The sequence below is a fragment of the Acinonyx jubatus genome, chromosome C1 (genome assembly GCF_027475565.1).
Source record: "Acinonyx jubatus isolate Ajub_Pintada_27869175 chromosome C1, VMU_Ajub_asm_v1.0, whole genome shotgun sequence".
NCBI lineage: Eukaryota > Metazoa > Chordata > Mammalia > Carnivora > Felidae > Acinonyx > Acinonyx jubatus.
The window spans coordinates 58,964,061-58,984,837 of NC_069381.1; the positions used below are offsets into that span (position 1 = coordinate 58,964,061).

The following is a 20,777-nucleotide window of genomic DNA, read 5'->3' on the forward strand; positions in this document are numbered from 1 at the left end:
ATATATTGGTGCATTTGAGTGGCTCAGTCAGTTAAGTGTCTGATTCTTTATTTCAGCTCAGGTAATGATCTTGATCATGACATTCAATGTTGAATGTTTTGAAGATGATGCCTGGGCATATGTGGTGATTATGAAGTCACCATCATTACCTGAGTGGATCCTGAGAAACTTAACAGAAGACCATGGGAGAGGAGAAGGAAAAAAAAAAGTTAGAGAGGGAGAGAGCCAAACCGTAAGAAACTCTGAAAAAAACGAGAATAAACTGAGGGTGAGGGTTGATGGGAGGTGGGAGGGGGGGAGCGTGGGTGATGGGCATTGAGGAAGGCACCTGTTGGGATGAGCACTGGGTGTTGTATGGAAACTAATTTGACAATAAATTTCATATTTAAAAAAATAGAACAATTTCAAAACAAGGCAGTAGTCTGACTATAAGGAGTGAGTGATAAGAAAACTCTGGCAGAAGACACAGAGTATTTTATTAAGGATATTTAAAATGAGGGGCACCTGGGTGGCTCAGTCGGTTGAGCATCCGACTTCGGCTCAGGTCATGATCTCACAGTTTGTGGGTTCGAGCCCCGCATCAGGCTCTGTGCTGACAGCTCAGAGCCTGGAGGCTATCTCTCTCTCTCTCTGCCCCTCCCCTGTCACACTCTGTCTGTGTCTCTCTCAAAAATAAACATCAAAAAAAAAAGGATATTTAAAGTGAAAGAAAAATCAACAGAAAAAGAAAAATAACTTTAGGGACTAGCAGAGTCCCTTAGGATGTAGAAAACTTGAAGATTATTTCTAAGCATGGAGAGGTGGATACAGTTACACACGTAATGATGATAGAAGAGGATTAGGGTATGAATGAAGTTATGGATAGGAAAAAGCAAAGTAGGGGGTTCCTGGGTGGTTCAGTTAGTTCAGCATCTGGCCCTTGGTTTTGGCGGAGGTCATGATCTCACAGTTCATGAGTTCGAGCCCTGCACTGGGCTCTGTGCTGACAGCACAGAGCTTCCTTGGGATTCTCTCTCTCTCCCTCTCTCTCTGCCCCTCACCTGTTCTCTCTCTCTCTAGATCTAAATAAATAAATAAATAAATAAACAAACAAACAAACTTATTTAAAAAAAAAACAGGAGTAATGATAGAGGTGGATGTTTCATAGGTAAGAAAAGGGGAAGTTCAAATTGAAGGTCTTTAAGTTAGTAGAGAAAATTTCTTTCATAACTGAAAAGAAAGGGTAGTGTTAAGGTTGCTGAGACTAAAAGATTTTTGGAAACGTTGAATGGAAAACAAAATGGAAGATCCATAAAAGATGCCAGATGACTGTGAGAACTTACACACAACTAAGATAAATATAAATTTGTCCTTGAAAAAGTAGGATCTAAACTTAATTTTTTGGACAACTTTTCTAAAGTTATTGCATTTGCGTGAAAAAAATGTAAAGGTAAGTACTAGCTAATACACTGAGTTTAAGCTATAAGAAAGCAATAATAGTAAAGTCAGAGATCATTTAAGAAAGGTAACCATAGCATTGAGTCAAAAAGACTCATTACTTACAAATAATATCAGAAACTTACTAGACAAAAGGAATAGGAGTTTGAACTCAGTGCAGATTTGAAAATTCACAGTTAGGTTTCCCTGCTACACTATTCTGTAGGCTGAAAAGCTGAGATGCATTGGAGCACTCCAATTCAATTTGAGAAAGCAGTGACCCAGGCATATGCAATGTGAAAATTTCACTGTCCACTTCCCCAAAGTTCTTTGCTTATAGGCATGCCTCATTATGTAGGAAAAGTTCAGTAGATATTGCTAACTATGTTAGTTTAAGTTACTCATATTAAATTTCAGATGTTAGTTCTCAATCCCAACTATGACATAGGGAAGCTGGAAAAGAAAAAAAAATGGGCTTGAATAATAAGGTTTTGATTTCTAGGATGATTGGATTTAGACTCTAAAATGACAGGTTATAAATTTCTTCCCATTGCTTTGAATGGAAAACTAAAATAAAAATATGACTAAGGAAGACAGCAATGCATTTAGAATAAGAAACTCATCAAACTTTTCGACAAAGAAGGATTGAATGACCGAGAGCAATGGTCGTAGAGATTAATTTACTACTTTGAGGTCCTAAATATTGGATAAATCTTTAGACACAATTGTGAATGAAGTATCTATTAGGATTCAGTATTATCGGTGTTCCCTCTCTATCAAAATCAAAAGTGTCATTAAAGTATAGCTATAAATACAGGTTTGGATATATGAAATTTTCTTGTTTCCTGTCATGGTAAGAGATATTCAGCTGCTTTGTAACAACCTAGGAAAATTCAAATTATCAAAGGTTCAAGCTTGATTTATACTGTTTCTTCAATAAACCATTTTCCCAGATAAGAAAATTTCTCTTCTTACTAAGTCTATATACAATGATTTGAATCAAATGTCATTAAGGTGGGAATAATCACACATCTTAAAAGCTGGTTACAATGAATCATCTGATTGAAGAACTACTTTGCAATATCATAGGGAGGAAAGTAACTTACATTAAGAATATTATAAATTGTATTACATGAAATTACCACACTAAAGATTTGTGAAACCATACTTATAAATAGAATGATCTACTCCAAAAAATTATGTCTTACATATATTTTAGCAAATCTAACCACTAGAGAACAAAGCTTTGCTTTGGGAAACAAAACAAAGCAAGACAAAACAGTACTGAATAATATAAAAAAAATGGTCTGGGAAAAGTATGGTAGATGCATAAATGCAATTTTTAGAGAAAGTTTTTACATTAAATTTTAAAATATGTTAAACACTTTTACCTACTTAAACAACAGTTTGATATGTTTCCTTTGGCTGGGTTTCTAGTCTCATTTAAAGAAAAGATAATTTTAGCATTTTTTAGGCAAAAAGATGTCATATCTATTGTGCTTTGGACTTAAAAATATTTATTTATTCATAGCATCTCTACAATTTTCTTTTCTAAAGCTATTTTGCTTTGTTTATTTAAATACATAATTGTATCAACAGAATCTTCAATTACACACATGCGCGCACACACACACACACACACACACATTGGTTCATCTAATGTTTGTTTCGTTATACATATACCATCATTCTTCCAATCTAGCAAAATATATTGGGCTGAGTCTTTATCCTATTTCGTCTTTTTTTTTTTTGAAATCTGGTTCAGTCTGCTATTATAATTCCAATGATTGTTTAAGTGCACCAGAGATTTCTAGAAAAGAAAGAACAATTTTCACTAAAGACCAAAATTTTGAGGGACAAAATATGAAATTTATAGCCAAACAATTGTTAGGACATCTTAATGAGTAGTTAAAAAAACTGAATGGATTATTAAAAATAATATTTTTTAAATCATCTTGTATTTCCATTTCATGCACTCTCACACCCATGAGATCAGGCGTTTGTTGCAAGGAGATTCTGAAAGATTTTCTCCTTTTTTTTTTTAAATTTAACGTTTATTTATTTTTGAGACAGAGAGAGACAGAGCATGAACGGGGGAGGGTCAGAGAGAGGGAGACACAGAATCTGAAACAGGCTTCAGGCTCTGAGCTGTCAGTACAGAGCCTGATGCGGGGCTCGAACTCACAAACTGCGAGATCATGACCTGAGCCGAAGTCGGCCGCTTAACCGACTGAGCCACCCAGGCACTCCTGATTTTCTCCTTTTTATAACTAATCATTGTGTTAATTCTTTACTTAACTATGTTGATATTCTCACCTAAATTCATCGGAGGCATTCTCAGTCAGACCCTCCTTCTAGTTGTAATTTTTCATATTTTGTCTCACATTTGATTGAGTACTTTCAGATGGATACCATTACACAGGCAAATATGACATATGTGCAGTGTGCTTAACCATTCTAAATGTAGATAAATAATACATTATTTATAATTTGTAAGACTAGAGTCTGAGGGTATATCAAGACAACTCAATATGATTCATTTCAACTTACAAGTTTTAATGAAAGGAGTGTACCATATCATCACAATGATATAAGTCTTGCTTATAAAGAATAGATGATAATTTAGAGAAAATGCTTTATACAATCAAAGAATATCTGAGGAGTTGTATGTCAAGGAAAGCATAATTGTAGGAGGTTAGAACTAGAATAGACCTTAGAAAAAAATAGATATTGCAACCTCTTTAGGAATTCTGAGAGCTGTCCAAAGACTCGCAGAGGCAGATAATGGCAAAACTGAGACCATGAACCAAGCCTCCTAGTTCTTAGTGAACTGCCCTTCTCTGTGCTTCCTTCTAGCCTTCTGTGTTGGGTATCAAATTTAATCCAGTGTATGTCATAGGTAAGCAGCTATATCTAGCCCTTTTTTAGATCACTTTTTCCTCCCACTGAAAACACAACTATACTTAACAGATTCTAACATTAAAGTCTTCTTTCTCCTGCTTGCCATGAACCAATAACTTCCCAGGCAAGCAAGCAACATTATCAGACAAGGTTATCATGCCTGGAAAACAGGTGTCATTCTATTACTGTAATCTCATTTTCACATAAGCACATTTTCAACGAAACAAAGTACAAAATAATCTAATAACCTGATTGTCTGGACGAATTCCTTAATATCATAGCAGCAAGCCTGAAACAACAAGCTTACATAAAAGTAGTAATGATATTAAATATTTAAAATTGTGTTTAATATTAAAACACTATTCCAAGAAAAAAATCCACAATCTATGTTATTATTTCACTTTGTTTTATCTGAATCTTACATTTTATTCCAAGTAAGATTGAGGTTAATGGTTCAGAAGAAAAGAAGGAAGAACCATAAATAAAAATACTTCATTTAATTTTCAACATGTGATAAGTGCAATGGATTCATAACCTATTCTTTTTATTTTAACACCTGTAGAAATAAGTATTGTTATTAAAAAACTTCCTTGAAAAGTGGCTGCAGAAACATACAACCTTCAACGGATTCTATGGAGTCTTTCTGAGACAAATATAGTTACTGCTTTTCTTGCAGATTCCTTTTATCTTCCAGAACTATAAATGTATGTTATTGCGTCTTCATCTCTCTATTTGCTTCAGAAATTTCATTGTTCTTAGTATGAAGAAAGCAACTTGAGAATTGTCTTTAATTCCTTCCTAAGATTAGGACACACTAGGAGAAAATCAAAACTCACTAACTTCAATCGCCAGTTCCTAACTAGCTTAAACAACAAACCCAAAATTGGCACTGAGAAAGAACATATTTATTTCCATGTTTTTAAAACAAGAAAATGTGGCAATTAGGACAATGGGAATAATTTGGACTGGTTTATGCCTGTTTGTAAAAGCCTATTTATATTAGTAGTATTCTTAAACTATAATTAGAAAGCCCTTTTTTTTCAAACTATCAAGCTTATAGATAACAAAATGAAAACACTAGTGTTACTGCTTAGGAGTCCACAATATAAAATTTCCATTATGTACACTGATAGGAATCAAAGGTTGGAAATGAATACTTCTAGAACCTGCCCATTCCCCAACTGGGGAAACATGTGAGATAATGCAACTCTAAAACACCAGGAGATTAATTTTCAGTTTGGTGTTAGAATAAAAAGGAGGTATTTTACACTTGTAATTTCCACCAGCACTTTTAAGATCCATGTGTATAAAAATTATATACAACACACCGGAATCTTGTTTCTCATGGTGAGAAAAATTCTACATGCTTACTTTATGACACTTGGGAATAATTCTTTTAATTACAGATATGTGTCTAGTCAGTAAAGTAAATATAGTTGATAAAGTTTACAAACAAAATCTAAAAGGATGAAAAGTAGGGAAAAAAAATCTTTCTTAGATTTAACTTTTTGTTTATTACGGTAGCCATGGTAATTAACTGTTCTTTATGGGAGGACATGCTTTTCCTCAGTAACCACTTTTTGATGTGGAATTCTTTTCTTTGGAAACAAAATTAGTTTATGCACAATTTAAAAATACTGTAAACAAGCAAAACTGCTTTTTTTCTCTAATCAAAAGCGATATAATCAAGTCTTAATTACTTCAAAAAGGCTGCCTATTAATTTAGACACTTAAGGGTACTGTTTAACCTATGAATAAATATATGTAGAAGTAGGAAGGGGCGCCTGGGTGGCTTGGTCGGTTAAGCATCCGACTTCCGCTCAGGTCATGATCTCAGGGTCCGTGAGTTCGAGCCCCGCGTCGGGCTCTGTGCTGACAGCTCGGAGCCTGGAGCCTGTTTCAGATTCTGTGTCTCCCTCTCTCTCTGCTCCTCCCCTGTTCATGCTCTGTCTCTCTCTGTCTCAAAATTAAATAAACGTTAAAAAATTAAAAAAAAAGAAATAGGAAAATGTGAAGAGCCCTACATACCTGGTTTTCACAACTTTCCACCCTGTTTTTACTTTACATTGCAAATATTAGATCTATGATTTTTCAATACATATGTTAATTCCAATAATTTATTATTCATGGATAGAAAACTATTTTCAAAATCATGATATAGTCAGTAAAACTATAAGTATTATCTTTGGGAATATGAAAGTAAAAAGAGGCACAGTGTATAAATTGGTTATTCTATCCTGTTGCATCCACTATTTGGTTTTTTGGGTTTAATTTTGACTTCCTGAGCAGGAGTAAAAGGTAGTTCCACAAATTTGGCAATCGTTTGGAACAACATGCAGATTTCTCAGGCATCGGCGTGCACTGAACATGACTTACATGACCCTGAGCTGGTCATTCAACATTTCTAAGCTTTAGTTTTCTCATCTGTGCAATGCCTATCTCACTAAGTTGTTTTGAGGATTAAGTAAGATAACCCATGAAAAGCAGGTAGCACAGTGTCTGGCACGTACCTGGAGCTAAGTGCATTAGCTATTACAGTTATAATTGTTAGATTTATTTTGGCTTCTCGTACTAGCTTTTATAGAAATTAACATGTGGCTTCATTTCTTTTCTCTCTTCTCAAAGCTTAGCAGAACGTGAACTTAATATCATGAGAAAAAAAATGATTCATTAACATAATTATACCAACATGTATAAAGTACTCTTATTAAGTCAATTTGTCTCAAATATTAATTAGTATTAAGCACAGTGTTAGAAATAGGATGGTATGAAAAGATGAGTAAGATCCAACATGGGTGCACAGAGACATGAGAGTTTAATGGGGACTGGCAGATACAGAACATTCATGACAAATAAGTAATGATAAATATAAAAAAACTCATTTTATTTTGTAATCCAAATTATGGAAGTTCTGATAGTTCTACAGTCACAGAAACATTTTTCATTCCACAAAATCCCTTACTGATATGACCAGGAGAATTACTGATTTTGCAACACAGCTTCTGAGAGTCAAGCAAAGAAGAATGCAGAGAACAGTAAGGATTATCGTCCAATTTCCTGAAATGTTTGTGGCAGGAATTTGCACATACATACATCCCAGTGCTTCCTTCAAGAGATAAATAATGAGAAGGTAATTGATTTTTCCTGATCACTTACCATGTGCTAGGCTGTTTTCATTTTGGTGATGATCAAGTCTTCAGAGTAATTCACTGTAATTCCGTGAAGAGGAATTATTTTACACGCAGAAAAAATGGAATTCTGAGCTATCAATATGAGGTCACAGAGTGGCTAAGTAACAGAGTGAAATTTTAAATTCATTTGTTTTATTCCATATCCCATGGTCTCCATCACACAGGGCAGTCTATTTCATTCTCAGACTTGAGCATTATTGAAATAGACCTAATTCTTTACATTTTTTTTAAATTTTTACCTATTGTTAGAATATTGATGGCTCTGAGTCTTATTATTTTTTTTCTTTTTATCTACCTCTTGGCTTATTTTTTTCCTATATAATTATTTGAAAATGCAAAGTGATCATCAGAGTTCTATTCTCAGTATATCTTCATTATAGTTTATATCTTCATTACCTTTTCCATAATTCACTTTATTCATAAAATATTCAATATTCTGAAACTAATATAACATATGCACTATTTTCATGTTTTATTTCTAACAGCCCAGTTTTTTTTTCTTCTAAAGTCCCACCAAGTTTTCTAATCATCAACTGAATCTGAGTTGACATATTATTCATATGGCTTGGCTAATATTTTGACACATTAATAGTGATTTGGTTTCTTCCCCTTTATATTGAAACAAATGGCTAAGTTCATGACCCTGATTCAAAGGAACATGGGTCTTGGTCACTAACATTAAGGGAGACAAGCTTTCCTGACCAAAAAATAATTTCCCCCACATTTCCAGCTACAAGATAATAAATTCTGGGGATCTAAGGTACAGCATGGTGACTATAATTAACAGTACCATATTATATTCTGGAGAGTTGTCAAGAGAGATCTTAAATGTTACTGCCACACACACAAAAAGTAATTATGTGAAGGAATGGAGATGTTAACTAACCTCACTGTGGTTATCATTTGGCAATATATATGTGTATCAAATCACCACATTGTACACTTTGAGCTTACATATGTTATATGTCAATAAATCTCAATAGAGCTAGAAAAAAACTATTGTAATCTACTTTTTAAAGACATTATTGCATTAAATAATTTAAAACCTGAACTATAGCAGTGGCAAAGAGAATGGGGAAGAATCGTGTAAATATAAAAGTCAGTAACAATAACACATCTATACATGAATATGGAATAACAAGAGCTAAGCCACTACAATTACCCTGGTCCAATTTAGTCTTTCTTTTGAGCAATATCTAAATCTGTCATTTAAATGAGCAAAGGGTAGCTGCAAACAGAACAGTATCCAGAAAACTTTGGTTTTAGAAGGTCTAATCTGTATCTGGACAGAGATGATTACTAAAAATTTTGAGGCCTGCCTCATTAATTCAGTAGGAATGACTCACATACACGAAGTGCCATACATAGGTGAAGTGACAGGTCGAATGATGAAAAATATAAAGATAAAAACAACTAATTTCTCAAGACTGGAGACAGTAATCTGTAGGTTACTAAAGAAAATGGATCTACTCCATCTTCCCAAAAGTAAGAAAATGGCAGGATGCAATGCCCCAACTGTGTGTGTGCATGTATGTGTATACGTGCATATATATGTGTATATATGTGTAAATACATATGTATATATGTGTGTGCATGTGTGCCTGTGTATGAAGGTATGTATATATATAATATATATAATTTATTGCTAATTTCAGTGCTGGGACCTCTGCAGTTCATCCTCTACTCCTTTGCTTCCTCTGTTCTCCACCTGAAAAAGCCCTACAATTAGAGGTAGTTTGGAAAAGATGTCACGGTTTTAGATTTCAGCTTTTTGGAACTCTTCTAGTCAGTATGAGTAATATATCTGTGCTCCTGTTTCTTTTTATTACTCATGTGACATGCCCAGTGAAAATCCTCCTCCTTTCCATACCTGCCTCGTTGACTACCACCCTTGGCAGAGGCAGAGCTTGAAACCCTTTCAGCTCTCCTCTCAAATAGGTTCTTGGCGAGGAATTTGAGTTTTCTCCAAAACCCCTTTTCCCCTACTCTTTCTAGTATTGCTTTCTTTTCTTTTCCCTTTCACTCGAGTTCCTTCTTTTAGCATCACCTCCACGGCTACCCACCCACATTTTCTCTGATACATCCTTCTTTTTGGATGGCAAGAAGCATTGAGGCAATGACTCAAAATGAGTCTCTGATCTACTTCACTTAGAGTTTTAGATGTTAATGTATTTATTCCTCAGGAACCCAGGAAGTCAGTATTGCATACTCAGCCTTGCCACATGGTACATCTAGGAAGATGGGACCCTAGAAAGCATAAAGAGTGCCAACCTGACACAGAGAGTCACCAAGAGCCACTAGACCCAAAGGTTTCGATGGCCAGGATTACGGACTTATCATTACTAGCAAACTGTGTGTGAATGAATCCCCTAAATCATGGAGCTACATAAAACTCTGAAATTGCTACTCAGCTTTGGAGTTGCAGAAGGCCAAATAAACCGAACCAAAACAAAACAAAACAGGGTTTACAACCAACCTAAATGAATGGTGCCTCAAAACCAGAAGTTCAAATAAAGAAAATAAAGTTAACAAAGCTTAACTATTGCACATTTGAGTTGGTGGAGTAAGATTTATACCTCCTATCCTTGGTGGTCAGAGTTGGGAATGGGTCGAGGTTGTTACAGGAAATGTGTGTGTGTGAGCACATGTGCATGTGTGTTGTGTGTGTGTGCGTGTGCATTTAGAAAAGGAAGAATATGAGAAGAAACATCAAAGAAAGGGAAACTAGAAGGTAAGTGGAAAAGTAGGTGAGAGTATGGGGAATCAGTAGTGAAAGATGAGTAAACTGAGGAATTGTACCCACATTAGTCAGGTATTTGGAATTACTCTTTCTAAGCAGATTCAGATTGAGATCTTTCTCTCCTTAATCCTGGATTTCCTGTAGAATTTGTCCTCTGAAAGTTATGTGGCTTTCATTTTCAGCAAATGCCATCAGGCTGTCAGCTAGTCAGTACAAAGACTAGATTTCACTCCTGTGCATGACAGCACCACACAGACTGTTTTTCAATCAGGACACCATCACTGTTACATGATGCTTATACTTTTACCATATAGCCCATTGAACCATATCCTGTATTTTTCTATGCACAAACATGATGATGCCATGTTATTATCATCTACCAATCAGAAAATAATTTAGGTAGTAATTATATACTTGAAGGTGGCAGAATTGATCAACTTATTCTGTGTGGCGGTTAAATTTATGTGTCAATTTAGCTGGACACAGTATCCATATTTGGTTCAATATTATTTTTGAATTTTCTGTGAAGGCATTTTTTGGATGAGATTATCATTTACATCAGTAGACTTTGAGTAAAACATTACCGTCCATAATGTGGACGGGCTTCATCCGATAACTTGAATAGAACAAACTTAATAGAACAAAAGCCAGGAAGGAATTCTGCTACCAAACTGCTTTGGACTCAAACTGCAACTCTTCCCTGGGCCTACCCTAGAGACATGGGTCCTGCCAAGCCTTCACAATCTTGTGAGCCAATTCCTTAAAATAAGTCTCTTTTCTTTCTCTTTCATTTTTTAAAAAAGAAAAAAATTATTTATCTGCAGCATGGTCCAGTGTCCCTCAGTTCAATATAGCACAGGAATATGAAAGAGTCATTTATGCCATAGCAGAGTGCCATGCCTCTTCTCCCCAGAGGCCCATGCCCAGGACCAAACTGAACACACAAACAGGCAAACTCAGGATCTAGTCCACTCCTCAGCATATCTCACCCTTCCCCCACCACCTTCAAGCTCTCTAATTGCAGCCTTATATATATGATAGATGGATGGATAGATATAGATAGATAGATAGATAGATAGATAGATAGATAGATATGAGAAATCTATAGATGTACAGACATAGATAGAGATCTATATATCTCCTATTGGGTGTGTTTCTATCCATAACCCTGATTAAGACATCGAACATTAAAATCAGTACTTGAAATGATTATATAAGCAAAAATAGATTCTTCTTTGGAGAAAGGATTTTAACTCCCTTGTGGTATTTCAAATTATAAGAAGGCATTCTAGAAAACCTGCTTTTATGTTTTTACAGAGAACAAAACAAGCGAGGTTTGAAAACAAACTTTATTCTATTTATCCTATCTCCCCTCTTCCACAGATTACAGAAGCACATCTTCCTTTGAGCAAATTGATCACACAGGAGAGTAACATTTTAGTTCACTGTGCTTACAGTTTATTAGTAAAGAGAAGTTGATAGACTTATTAAAAGGTTCAGTTTTTGACTAAGTTCAGTCTTATAAAAAGATACAGTATCATATATGTCACTTGTTTTTGACGCCAAAATGGGATCAGCAGAATCTTGAAAAAGCTAGCTTTTTAAACAAGGGAAATGTCAGTGAAAGGCAACAGAAGTCCTCGAGAAGCCATAAAAATATATATTGATTTTGGCCTTTTATATCTTTATATGATTTTCCCATTGAGCATTTAAAATAATGTCACATGACTCTGGATTGGAATGAATATTTTCCTGAAAAGAATGGGAATTCCCACTATAATCAGAGATCAAAGGTAAGACAGAGAGACATCTTGAATAGACCCAAGAAAATATGGCTGGTATTAAGTTTCATAGTGATATCTAACAGCAAGTTTTAACGTTATTCATATTATAGTTCTATTCCTCCAGTTGCATGGAAAGTTTTGTTCAAAGTTTCAGTCTGACCTCAACAGTGTGGGTCTGTATTCTTGTTAAAGCCAATGGGACATTAGCACCAGTGATTCAGGGATATTATTTGCTCCAGAAAATCTGGTACCAGCAATAGTTCCCGAACTATTGGGAAACATGAGCAGATTGCAGCCTGAAAAAGAAGGCTAACCACATGGATCTCTAATGGGACTAATGCCTCGAAAGTGCATATATAGGAAGTAGGGAGGGTGGTGGTTTTGACTGGCTTCACTGAAGACAACTCCAGGCATTTACTAAGTATGCCAAGGATGGAAACACTCATGCCACATAGAGAAAGTACTCCAGATGACAATACAATGACTAATGTAAATTCAAGTATGGGTCACCTACTAAAGGGCAGGAAACTTCAAATTAGGAGTGTGAGTATTGAAGGCATAGGTCTTACCTCCTGCTTCTTCTTTGTCATATTTTTTTTTAATGCTTATTTATTTATTACTTATTTTTTAAAAGAGAGAGACAGATTGGGGCGCCTGGGTGGCGCAGTGGGTTAAGCGTCCGACTTCAGCCAGGTCACGATCTCGCGGTCCGTGAGTTCGAGCCCCGCGTCAGGCTCTGGGCTGACGGCTCAGAGCCTGGAGCCTGGAGCCTGTTTCTGATTCTGTGTCTCCCTCTCTCTCTGCCCCTCCCCCATTCATGCTCTGTCTCTCTCTGTCCCAAAAATAAATAAACGTTGAAAAAAATTAAAAAAAAAAAAAAGAGAGAGAGAGAGAGAGACAGAGAGTGAGTAGGGGAGGGGCAGAGAGAGGGAGACACAGAATCCAAAGCAGGCTCCAGGCTCCGAGCTATGAGCTGTCAGCACAGAGCCCTACACGGGGCTCAAACCCACAAACCATGAGGTCATGACCCAAGCCAAAGTCGGAAGCTTAATCTACTGAGCCACTCAGGGGCCCCCCTCTTGCTTCTTCTGCCATGCCATTCTGATGGTGGGATGGGTGACAAAAAAGTTCTGATAATACACATGTAGACTCGTGAAATCAATAGAACAATTTGAGTTCAACCAGTGATAGAACTTAAGAACATCTGGGTTACATTTAAACTTTAGTTCCATGTATACTCTAAATTTAAAATTAAGCAAAAGCTTATTAGCCTCTTCAAAACATAAGAAACATATTAGGTCAGCAAGGAAATAACCTTGGACAGAATTATAATATGGTTCTCTTTTTGCAAATTCAGTAGAAAGATTGAAGAAATGTTCATTTTCAAAACAGATATAGGAAATAAAAGTCCCACTCTAGGGAGTGAAATGGAGGAGGGTGTTGGGGTAAGACTTTTATTTTATATATAATAGCATTCTGTCCTTTTTGATTTTTTTAAGTTTATTTTATTATTTATTTTGAGAGAAAGAGAGAGAGAGAGGGAGAGAGAAAGAGCAGGGAAGGGGTCAAGAGAGAGGGAGAGAATCCCAAGCAGGTGACGCAGGGCTCAAACTCATCAACCATGAGATCATGACCTGAGCTGAGATCAAGTCAGATGCTTAACTGACAAGCCACGGAGGCCCACCTGTCCTTTTTGATTTTTTAACTTCCGCACATTAAAAGATATTCAGAAAAAAAAAGTAAAGACACAGACTTTAAGTTAAAATGTGTCTATCCATCAAATCTCTTTGAAAAGTAACTATGATCTGTAAGCAGCAAATGCATTAGAGATAGTATTTCAAAAGAATTGCTTTGCAAAGTATAGATCCCTTTGAATTGTGAATAATAACATCCAATTTACAACCTCAGATTTAGTAATTTGGATTTCATTAAAGTCATATTCAGCCCTAATGATTTAACTAGATAATCATTAGCACATTGTTATACATATAGAAAATAATCAACAAATATGTATTGAATGAAGGTAGTCAGAAGTGTTTTTAATTACCTCATAAAAACAAATATCCCAACCCTCTTGTCACACATACATGTACACACACACACACATACACACATACACACTTATTTGTTAATAATGTCTATTAGCAATAGAAAGCATACTTTAATTAATTTGCTTTAAGTAGACTATTTATACTGACTTTTGAAAAACAGTTAACACTTAAAAAATACATTTTAATTATATAAATAGTGACTAACACTTAAATCTTCAAATGATTAGTCTATGAAAATGTTTACATTACTTGTTTATTGCCACATATTTCTTTTGAAACAATTTGATAACACTAAAATATTCTCCAGCATCCACATTCACAGAAATGTTTAATAAAACTTTTTCACTGATCTTGATAACAATAATATTAATTGAAATGTTTTATTAAATGTCACATTGAAATAGTTCACTCATAGCTTACTGTTATTTGCCTCTGAGAAAACATTTTATATGAGCTTAGTGTTGCTAGTCTGAAGGCTCAGGTGAAAGCTTATAAAGTTTTCTGTGGGCTTTGATTTAAAAACTAGTGGTAATGGGGCACCTGGGTGGCTCAGTTGGTTGAGCGTCCGATTTCAGCTCAGGTCATGATCTCACAGTTTGTGAGTTTGAGCCCCGTGTCAGGCTCTGTGCTGACAGCTCAGAACCTGGAGCCTGCTTCAGATTCTGTGTCTCCCTCTCTCTCTGCTCCTCCCCCACTCACACTCTGTCTCTCTCTCAAAAATAAAAAAACATTAAAAATAATTTTAAAATTAGTGATAGTACTGCAAACCATGCTGAGTTGAATCTATTTTTTCTATCTTCTTAGCTTCACCTCTACTTGATGGGTTTTACTCACAAATATCATGATACAGTGGAACAATGAAATCCCACTGTTTTCACATGCATTATAGCATGTGTGACTGCTAAAATGTTCCTGGAACATTTTATGTTGGTTTTTAAAGATGTGCCTAATTAATTGGTTACTTTTATTAGAGCTAGAGATGTTTTGCATGGCTTCTTTTTGTCCTCAATGATCCCTTAAAAAAGGCTTAGTGGTTACTTTTGTTACTCTATTATTAATATTAGCAGCACTCTGAAAATAGCAGTTACCTATGAAAGAATATAGCTTTAAAGCTTTAACAGAAATCAGAAATTAGTCACACTGACTCTGATTTCTGTGCTTTAACCTGCCAGCATTCTAGGTACAAAGAAAACATCTACAAAGAGATTTCTAACCATGTTCTCTGGTACAAAATAAAAAAAAAAAAAAAGGAAAATCCCATGGTGCCTAGACAGGTACCATACCTACAGTAGGACGGTGGAATTTGGGACAGCCTATCCACCTACACATGCTATGTTCTTAACAGTGCTAATATTTCAGGGATTTTCTTCTGTTCCCCAGTCCTTCAAAGCCTGAAATATATTCCCAATGGAAAAGAAATATCTCTTTTTGGTTTGTGGACAGAATGCTTCCGGGGGTGGACACCTGCTAGTTTAACAATCTTTATATAGGCCAGACTGTAAGCAGAGGGATGTTCACTTGCCTCAAGGTATTTTTGATTCTCAAGTGCCACCTGCTCTGGAAACTGCAGCCAAATGTTATCTAAGAGAAGTGCCATAAAGTACGGCAAAAAAGTCCTGTGACAACAGAGAATATCTATCTAAACACCGCAGCTACTTACTCTAGAGAGTCACCTGCATCAGTGAACTGGAGATGGCATGGAAGCCAGCCACAGAGCACTACTGAGAATTCTCTTCAGGCAACAAACTAGCTCCTATTTCTCAAAGCTAAATGCAACTTTTAAGAGCATGGACTTACTCCTATGGGTGCCCCAAGACTTGTGTCCCTACAGCACTAAGTTCAGTGGCTTGTGCTTCACAGTGCATGGACTTGATTAAGGAAAACATAGCGTAGTGTTTTAAATCCCCTTCGTAGGTTGATCTATAACACCCTGGCTCTGGAATCACACTATTTGTGGGTAAATTCTGACTCTGCCATTTACAAACTGTAGTGGATCCAGATTGGATTCTTCAGTCTTCTAATCTCCTTTTTACACCATTTTGTACAGCTGAGGATGTAGAATTAAAAACATTTCCCAGATTCCCTTGCAGTTAAGACTCCAGCAGTGACTCAGGGGCTGCCAGTCAGAATTAGGAAGTGTAAAGAAAGGTAGAGGGCCATACTGTATTCATCTTGATAGTGAGGATCACGCAGGTGTTTTGTGGCTCAGGTGACAATAATTCTGGCAGTGGCGCAGGGTGCTGTGTTCCTGGAGTAAATGGCCAGGAAAGCTGTATCCTGATTTCCCCACTTTCTGATTGTGGTAAAGTGGCAGTTACAACAATGTTGCTTTAGAAGTCTGCTGGATGCCCAGCCTACAGCCACATGCTCCAGCTCTTCCAGCAACTTCACCCAGTTTCCTACATCGGATCCCTTTCTTTTTAAAATGACTACACGTGTCTTCTGTTATCTTAGCTGAACCCTTCAGAAACATACATAGTTACCAAGTCATAATTTAGAGTATAAATTATATGCCATATTAATTTATATAAATTACATAATGTAACACTATGTGAACTATGTTATAGATATTTTACTCCATGAATTGTTACATATTATTATAAGTTATATAGAATATGTAAAATATATACACATATATACATCCATATTCTATCTATTATATTTAACACACATATATTTCTATATTTCTATTTCTGTTGGGAACCATTTCCAAACAAATTTTATTTTTTATTATTTTTTTAATTTCATGTTTCTAATGGTTTCAGGAGTAGAATTTAAAGATTCATCACTTGTATATAACACCCAGAGCTCATCCCAACAAATGACCTCCTTAATGGCTATCACCCATTTAGCCCATCCCCCCACCCAACACCTCCAGCAACCCTCAATTTGTTCTCTACATTTAAAAGTCTCTTATGGTTTGCCTCCCTCTTTGTTTTTATCTTATTTTCCTTCCCTTCCCCTATGTTCATCTGTTGTGTTTCTTAATTTCCACATGAGTGAAATCATATGATATCTGTCTTTCTCTGGCTGACTTATTTCACTTAGCATAATACAATCTAGTTCCATCCATGTTGTTGCAAATGGAAGACTTCATTCTCTTTGATCACCAAGTAGTATTCCAGTATATTCCAGTGTGTATATATATATATATATATATATACACACACACACACACACACACACACACACACACACACACCACATCTTCTTTATCCATTCTTCAGTTGATGGACATTTGGGTTCTTCCCACAATTTGGCTATTGTTGATAGTGCTCCTACAAACATTGGGGTGCATGTGTCCAAGCAAATTTTAAATAAATGCAGTTTTGATGATTAAATACTTCATTTCTCAGCAAATTTTGTAAAATTCAAGCCAATGTAATATACAAAAAAGATCTTGAGTTTTCCTGAATCATGGTGAAATGTTTTAGTTCTGAGTTTATATCCTGCGATCTAATTGATTTTTATTATAGCTAATCTATTTGGATTTTCAAATAGTCCTAATGGGGGAAAATAAACAGTTATTTTATTTTTGTCTGATTATCTTGTCCATCAGGTTTAATACTTTAAATATGGCACTGACATTTCTGTCAGGACTACTGTGTTGGGCATTAAGATAGACATTTGATGTCTGACAGTATTTAATCCTCATTTGGAGAGTTAACATTAATATATGAATAACAGATTGTAAATAGATAATAAATTGACGATGAGTTATTTCATTGGAGAATATGATGTTATAGTCACCTAACAGTAAGCAATAAATTATAATGAAGTGTGGTAAGTGCGATTATAAATGTTTGAACCAAGCACTTTGGAAGTAATAAGGGGGAATCTCCTTATCTCTAAAAGTGGTTTGTGGAAGTCTTCATTAAAGAGGAGCAATTGGGTCTAGAAGGATGAACAGGATTTGACACATAGAGAAAGAATATATGAGTGTAAATGTCAATTTAAATAAAGAGAATAACATCATATACTATAACTTCACAGTGCAATGAATGAGAAACAAATGGAAATAGGTAAGTATCAATAAATTAATGCTCTCAGTAAGTCCTAGTTACTTTGAAATGGAAACCATAAATATAATTTCTTGTTTTGGTAGGGAAAAAGCATATAAATTTGTTAAATAGGCAAAAATAACAAGGCTTATGTAAACATGTTTAGATTAAAATATGAATATCTTCCATGACTCTCCTTTAAGAAGTCATGAGGCTTCCAATCACTCCCAAAATGCAATACGTATGGAAATATTCTAAGACTTGAATGCCTTAGTATTAAATAAAAAGGGGGAACAGTGATGAAGATTAAAAAAAAGCACTCTGAAGTAGAAGAAAACCATACTATTTGAGTGATATAAAAACTGCTCAGGTTACCATATTGAGATAAATAGGTCAAAAGCTAATATTTGTATTGTTGTGAATATCAAAATATCTCAAGTGGTTCTCAATAAGGGATGATTTTATCTTCCCTGTTCCCCTATAGGGAACACTTGGCAACATCTGGAGATATTTCTGGTTGTCAAAACTGGCAAAGAATTGGTCTTGGCATGTAATGGGTAGAGGACTTGGACATTACTAAATAACTTAAAATACCCAGCATAGACCCCCACAAAAAATTGATTTGGGGGTATCCACCCACAATGTCAATAGAGCTAAAGTTGAGAAACCCTGGAATATCTTCAAAGAGAGCTTTTCATAGTGAATTTGTAGACACATCTTTCCACTGGCTATCTTCTAAAATGGCTGGATACGTTACAGGAGGATAGCCTCACTTGACTGGGTCTTATGGTGAGTTTAAAATAAATTGTGTATATGGGGCGCCTGGGTGGCTTGGTTGGTTGGGCGTCCGACTTCGGCTCAGGTCATGAGCTCACGGTCCATGAGTTCGAGCCCCGCGTCGGGCTCTGGGCTGATGGCTCGGAGCCTGGAGCCTGCTTCAGATTCTGTGTCTCCCTCTCTCTCTGTCCCTCCCTTGTTCATGCTCTGTCTCTCTCCGTCTCAAAAATAAATAAACGTTAAAAAAAAATAAATTGTGTATAAATGATTAAGAAGAATGATTCAAATGTATATGAAATCTGGAGCTATAACCTGACAAGTCAAGAACCTTTGGGTTATACATAATTTTAATGAAATAGGTTTTCAGATTATCTCATAGCTAACCTACTTCCAGAAGAGTATTGATGATAAACACAAAGACTAGGTTGGTGATCTTTAGGGACATAGGACTTTGAAAATATTGTGACTGTACAGTATATTTGAAAGTTGCTCATAAAGTAGATCTTGTTCTCAACAGTATGTGAGGTGATAGATATTAACTGAATTTATCATTGTAATCATTTTATAATGTGTACATATACCAAATTATCATGTTGTACAACTTAAACTAATACAGTGTTAAATATCGATTCTATCTCAATAAAACTGGGGGGTGGGATGCTATTACAAAAATAGAAAGCAAAAAAACACAGCTGACATGTTTAATGGTAATATATTGAGTATTCTCCCTTTGAGGTGCCAGTGCAATGCTGTGGAAGAAAATATGTGCTTTTGTTGTTGTTGTTGTTGTTGTTGTTTTTGTTGTTGTTGTTTTCAACATATGAGGCTAAAACTATTGCATATCTATATGGGAAGAAAATACCACAAACTTGAGCATTATACCATACACAAAAATTAATTAGAAATGGCTCATAAATATAAATGTCAAATTAAAATTATCAAACTTCTAGATTAAAGATAGCAGAATACCTTTATAAACTCAGAGTAGGCAAAGATATCTTAAACATGGTACAAAAGATGATAACCATAAAGGAATAAGTACTTGGACTTCACTGAAATTAAGAATTTTGTTTATTAAAAATATCAGTAGGAGAGTAAAGAGGCAGGTGATAGACAAAGATAGTATTTTCATTAGCTATTTGTCTATCAAAGGAGGTATCTATCTATCTATCTATCTATCTATCTATCTATCAGGTTATATCCAGACTATATTAAAAACAGTAAAATAAAACAAAAAAAATTAAAGAATAGCCAGAAGTCTTGAAAAAGTACTACATACAACAGGTCATCCAGATGGTCAATAAACATGAAAAGATGGTCAGCATCATTATTTATCAGGGAAATGCAAAGTAAAACCACAAGATACTATTATACATCCACAAAAAGTCTAAATTTTAAAAGACTGAAAACACAAAGTATTAAGAATGTGAAGCAGCTGAAACTCTCACACAATAGTTGATGGAGATGTAAGCTTGGAAACAATTAGGCAGTATCTACTAAAGGTGAACATAAACCTACTCTATGACTCCACAGTCTTACTTCAGGTATATGAATACAATGAATACATATGTCCAACAAAGAACATATACAAGTATGTTGATAGCAGCTTTATTCAATATGGTCAAACACTAGGGATGCCTGGGTGGCTCAGTAGGTTAAATATCTGACTCTTGATCTCAGCTCAGGTCTTGATCTCACAGTCATGAGTTCAAGCCCTTCATTTAACCCCACGCTGGGTGTGGAGGCTTCTTTAAAACAGAAGAAAAACATGGTCAAAAGCTAGAAACAATTCAAATGCCCACTATCAGAAGAATGGTTTACTAATCTATTCCATTTTCCCTTAATGGAATACAAAACAAGCATTTAAAGAGAATGAACTACTGATACACACAATAACGTGAACAAATCCCACAGAT

At 35.4% G+C, this 20,777-nt stretch overlaps 1 protein-coding gene across 1 annotated transcript in view; it reads right to left on the reverse strand.

Annotated features, from left to right (window-relative positions):
* The window catches only part of NEGR1 (neuronal growth regulator 1), an 840,003-nt gene that overhangs the window by 674,500 nt on the left and 144,726 nt on the right, over window positions 1–20,777 (reverse strand). The gene's annotated exons all lie outside the window — the stretch shown is intronic.